Raw genomic sequence first — 6211 nt, 5'->3', positions numbered from 1 at the left:
CCATTTCCTCTTTAAAACACTAATAGGTTACATGATTACATCTAGTGTCAGCTGTAGCCATGAGCTTCTAGCTCCAATGAAGAAAGGTAAATTAAATGCACACTTGAAGCCTAAAATGCACAAACACTTAGAATTGTTTCTGACTTGATAGAAAGGAGAACAAATACTTTGTTTTAAATCAAGTTTGAATTAGCTTCGATTTATTTAACTAGAAATCCATCTCTGCCTACCACAGATATTTAATTATGTTCCTGGGGCTGCCTTAGTTAGGTGTCCTCAGGTTACCTCTAACATCCATCATTTTCTCCTTGTCTACCTGCTTTTACTATGGTGACAAAGCAGATCAGAGTCAAGAAATCAGTGACATTGTCTTCAGGTCCTCCCAATAGCACATCTAGCACCCTGGTACCCATTCCCCACACTCCAGTGTAACTTGAGAAATCTAATATGGGCTCAGATGTTAGAAGAACACCCTCCCAAGGTGGCATGCATGCAGGGTCCCCTGTGCATGAGGATGGCTCAGAGGGTGGAAACAGCAAGTGCACGAAAAGAATACAAGGACTTGTTGACGCTCAGTGGAGACAATAGACCTCGAGAAGAGGTCAAAACACATCACTTTTGTTTTCTAAAGAGTAACTTCATTTTATTTTATATTGGCTTATAGGTGGCGCTCGTGGTAAAGAACCCACCTACCAATTTGGGAGACCTAAGAGACCTGCGTTCAACCCCTGGGTTGGGAAGGCCCCCTGGAGGAGGACATGGCAACCCACTCTAGGATCCACATCTCCTGCAATGACAAGTGGATTCTCTACTACTGAGCCATCAGGGATTTCTTAATGGAGGGCAAGCACCGGGAATTTTCCTTTTGTGGCAGAGACTATAACTGTTTCCCCATTGTCTGGTTCCCTCTTCTTTTTTTAGTAATAAAAGTTATAGCTGGGCTAAAGACTGCATTTTTCCCAGCCTCCCTCATACAAAAGCATGCATCCTAATTCTAGTCAGTGAGATCATATGAGCAAAAATGATTTGTGCAACTTCTGGGCTGCACCCTTAAAAGGAAAGGAAGGTACTCACACTTCCTTTTTCTCATTTCTTCTTTTTATAGCTGAATGTAAAGATTGTGAATAGTCCATCATTGACCTCATGGACAAGAGCCATACCCATGGGATGCTCAGTCGCTCAGTCGTGTCCGACTCTTTTATGACCCCATGGACTGTAGCCTGCCAGGCTCCTCTGTGCTTTGGATTTTTCAGGCAAGAATACTGGAGTGGGTTGCCATTTCTTCCTTCAGGGGATCTTCCTGACCCAGAGATCGAACCTATGTCTCCATCTTCTGCATGGCAGGAGGATTCTTTACCTCTGAGCCACTTAAGAAGCCCATCTTGGGAACAGCAGAGTCAAAAAGTGGACGGAGCTTGTGTGTTCAAAACCACTGGGCCCTCCCTCAGGTCTGGACCAACATCTCGAACATTCTAAGTGAGAAATAACTTGTATATGTGTTATATAAGAAATATCTTCTATGTCATGTAATTTCTATGTTGTATAAGAAATAATTTAAATGTTATAAGATAGAAATAAACTTCTATCTTGATTAAGCAAGACTCACTGAAGCAGTCTAGTCTGTGACCTGAAGCTACAGCCATGGGGGGAAAGGTAAGGTCTTGAAAAGAAATCAAGTGCCAGCAGATTGATGACACACCCGCTTGTACCTGGTGTCCTGATGGCAGATGTCCTCTACAGCTAATGGCATTGCACTGCTTAGCAGGTACAGACCATTTTGTGAATTAAAAGAGTCCTGGAATTTTGATGACAGCAGCAGCAGCAGCATCAATGTGTGCTGTGCTTAGTCGTTCAGTCCTGTCTGACTCTTTGCGATCTCATGGACTGTAGCCCACCAGACTCCTCTGTCCATAGGAATTCTCCAGGCAAGAATACTGGAGTGGGTTGCCATGCCCTCCTCCAGGGGATCTTCACAATCCCAGGGATCAAACCCAGGTCTCCCTCACTGCAGGTGGATTCTTTACTGTCTGAGCCACCATGTATGGGCAAATTAGAATTGCTACATTGGACCTATACCCTGGCAGGGAGTTTCACAGTTATCAATGTTTAGTCAATGCACACTACACTAGTTTTCACATCCTTTATCCTTTCCCCATCCATGGACACCTTTTTAATGCAAAGGAACTCTCTGGATCATGGAATTATTGAGCCATAGGGGAGTTTAGTGAGCAAGTAGCTAAACCAGGGGATCCTAAACTAGTTTGAGTGGCACAGTCTCCAGGGAACCTTGTTGAAAATACAGATGCCAGCCCTTCCCCCACCCACACCTCTGCCCACATAGTGATGGGGGAGGAGGTTCAGGATGAGTTGCTCTCATGCCTGGATTCAATCCCTGATTTAGGAATCTCTGCAATAAGAGAATCCACTGCAATGAGAAGCCCACATACTACACCTAGAGACTAGCCCCCACTCTCCACATTTAGAGAAAAACCTGCACAGCAATGAAGACCCAGCACAGCCAAAAATACATAAATATGTATTTTTTAAGAAAGAACTTGAAAGGGCCCCATCCTTCATTTCCCAGTGTCAAAGCAACCAGGAGTTGAGCACACAGCCAAGAATTGCCAATTGAATGGTCTTTCTCGGGGTTTTGAATCTTGAATAACACAAGAATAGAAAGTATTAACGACATCATGGGCCATATATTGTAGTGGCCATGTGCTGACCCAACTTGCTGCTAGCAGAATGTTGCCATACTTTTTCCTAAATCCTGGGAGTCTGTGTGTCCCTGTCTGTCCCCAAACTTGGCCTCAAAGTCTTCTGTTGATTCTACAGCCTCCTGATAGCTTCCCAATAAATTTCCTTTTGCTTTAGTTGGCTAGTTTCCATTCTCATTGTTTGAAGACAGAGGGTTAGCCTCAGTATCCAGAAATGAAAAGTCTCAGGCCCAAGAGCTTGGATAACCAGGGATGTATGCTCTCAGAACCCCACCAAAACAGAGCCTAGGGATCCTGTCATTATGGCCCCCAGTTTTCAGAGACCTAGTGCCCATTCCAGAATTCATCCTTCCCATTATACTCCCCTTCTGTTAGTTACCTAGTGCCTCATGCCAAATAACCCCACAGTTCCACAGTTTAAATCAACAAGCATTTATTATCTTGCAGTTTCTGGGAGTCAGAAGTCTGAGTGACACATGGCTGAGTGCCTCTGGCTTAAGGCCTCTCATGAGGGGACAGTCAAGCTACCAGCCTTGGCTGTGGTCTCATCTGAAAGCTGATGGGGTTGTGGCACGGGGACAGGAGGAAGGAGAGGCGCTTTCAGGTTCATTCATAGGGATGCTGACACGACTCAGGTTCTCCTCATTTGGGGCCTTCTACAGGACTCCGCAGGTAGCACAGTGGTAAGGAATCCGTCTGCCAGGCTGATTCATGCTGAGGTGCGCAGAAACCAACACAATATTGTAAAGCAATAATCCTCCAGTTAAAAAGAAAAAAAAAAAAGAATTCGCCTGCCAATGCAGAGGACACAGGTTCAATCCCCGGGTTAGGAAGATCCCCTGGAGAAGGAAACAGCAACCAACCCCAGTATTCTTGCCTGGGAAAATCCCATGGACAGAGGAGCCTGGCGGGCTATGGTTCATGAGGTCACAAAGAGTCAGATGCAGCTGAGAACAGGCACACAGCCTCGGGCTGCCCACAGCGTGGGAGCTGGTCACCCTCCATTTCAGGGGTGGGAGAGCGATCAAGAGCACCGAGGATGGAAGTCACCATCCCTCACCACCCAGTCTCAGAAATGGCATCCCGTTACTCCTGCCGCATCCTATCTGTTAGGAGCGAACCCCTGAAATCAAGCCCACACTCAGCAGGAGAGGCTCACACAAGACAGGACACAGAAGGCGGAGGTCCCTGGGGCCCTGTCTGCCTGCCAGCCCAAACCATCCCTCCCTCCTTGTAAACAAATCCCAATCAGGGGCGAAACTTACCTGAGATTGTGATTCTCTCTCTCTTTTTTTTTTTTTTTTTTTCATAAAATGGCCTAAAAATGTTTAAGTGACTATTTTGCTTTCAAAATATCAGGCAGCAATTGTCAGGCAGAACCCACCACTGCCAGTTTTTCTCACTGTGCTATAATTTAGGGTGCACTGCCACAACTGCTATTTTCTATGACATTCCCAAGGATATTTTAAACAATGATAAAAAAAGGCAGTTATATCAATTTCTTGAGTTTTATTATTATTATTAACAATAATAACAACCAGACGAGCAAAAAGAAGTAACGTGTCTTTTTCTCCATTTATCTTATTCCTGTCCTCTGTTACGATCTCCTTGGCTGCCATTGTCACTTTCAAAAAGCTAGTTCAATTACTGAAATACTACCCATTAAATTAGAAATGATGGGTTTGCCAAAGAAATCAGCTATTATTTAGAAATCAAAAGCATAGGCAAAGATTCTGCTCACCCTCAACGAATTTCCAGAAGTCGTAACATCTTTTCACAGCCATTGTGAACCATAGAACAAAGTTGATGCTTTTGAAATCTAACCAATTGTTAAAGGCACAGAAGTGACAACATCTGTAAATAGCTTGGTTTTCACAATTATCTAATAAAAAAAGCTCATGTGCAGACAAAGTCATGTTTAAGTATCTTTCTGCTTATTGTTCAAGCCCTGGAGTCCTTATAATTTTCCATAGCTTTCAACTATGGAACAGAAAGAGGAGGTCTGAGTGCACTCCCTGGGAATCTACCCCTTGGGATGGCCAAAAGGTCATCATGCAGGGTCAGGAAATTGCAAAGTGTCATTTCAAAAAAAGAAAAAGAATGGGAACATTTATTGGCAGGGCGCTCAGACTTCCCTTTAACAAACACCTTATCTCATCTTGGGCTTCCCTGCAGGCTCAGACCATAAAGAATCTGCCTAAATGCAGGAGACCTGGGTTCGATCCTTGGGTCAGGAAAATCCCCTGGAGAAGGGAATGGCAGCCCATTTCAGTATTCTTGCCTGGAGAATCCAGTGGACAGAGGAGCCTGGCAGGCTTCAGTCCATGGGGATCACAGAGTCGGACACGAATGAGCAACTTAACACTTTCACCTCAGATCATCAGGCATTAGATCCTGGAGACTGGAGACCCCCGGTTTACCGGAGAGACACCTTGGCGAGGCTGAGTAACTTCCCCCTCCTCCTGCGTTGCAACTGCAGAACAGGACTTGGAGGAACTGATGGCCCATTGACTCCAATGAGTACAATGAGTACTCCATGAGTACTCCAAATGAATACACCCTGGAGCATAGCCCCGAAGCTCAAAATCCTGGCCAGCCCTCTTTCCTGCTGAAAGAAGTGAAACAAACAGTCGTTCAGTCACGTCCGACTCTTTGTGACCCCCTGAATGGTAGCCCACCAGGCTTCTCTGTCCATGGAATTCTCCAGGCAAGATACTGAAGTGGGTTGCCATTCCCTTCTCCAGGGGATCTTCCTGACTCAGGGACCGAACCCAGGTCTCCTGTATTGGTAGGCAGATTCTTTACCATCTGAGCCATCTCGGAAGCCAGCCTCTTCTCAGGTGAGGCAAGTTATTTACTGTCTCTGAGTTTAGCTTTCTAATTTGAAAACTAAGAAGTAATAATAATCTCTCGGCTTACTGTAGAATTTAAACAAAGTCTGTAGATGGAAAGTGCCTCGCATACCCGCTGGTGCAGTGTGCTGGAAGAGGGCCAGGTGAGGCTGTGGAGAGTGTGGGCTTTTCCACCGCGTGTGCAGTGAGCCTTCAGAGGTGGGATGAGTGGCCAGGTGGACAAGAGGGAGTGTGGAGAGAGGCCACTCCTACAGAGGCTCCCACTTGGAGAGTCATGGAACAGGATGCGTTTGAGCAGTGTGGCTGAAGAAGAGGAGACAGGAAAGATTGGGGTGCCCTGAAGAACGGGTTTCAAGTGGAAGAGAAACCTAGGCAAGTTTTCATTTTTTTAAGTTGCATCGAGCTACAAGGGTTGAATCAGAGGAGACCATAAAGCATAACAAAATCAGGATACAGTCCACAGTGAACATCTGCATTGCAGCTGGGCTTGCAGATAAACAGCAGGATGGGATGCAGTTCCCAACCGAGGGGAGCAGACTTGACAGAGCCTGACTGTGGTCTGAGGGGGCTGGAGAGAGGAAGCAAGGAGGCTATGGGTCCAGCAAGGTGACTACGCAGACGGACCAGCCGTTAACAGAGATC

Source organism: Cervus canadensis, chromosome 12 (genome assembly GCF_019320065.1).
Source record: "Cervus canadensis isolate Bull #8, Minnesota chromosome 12, ASM1932006v1, whole genome shotgun sequence".
Lineage (NCBI taxonomy): Eukaryota > Metazoa > Chordata > Mammalia > Artiodactyla > Cervidae > Cervus > Cervus canadensis.
The sequence above is the reverse complement of the archived record's forward strand: the minus strand, read 5'-3'. Positions refer to the sequence as shown.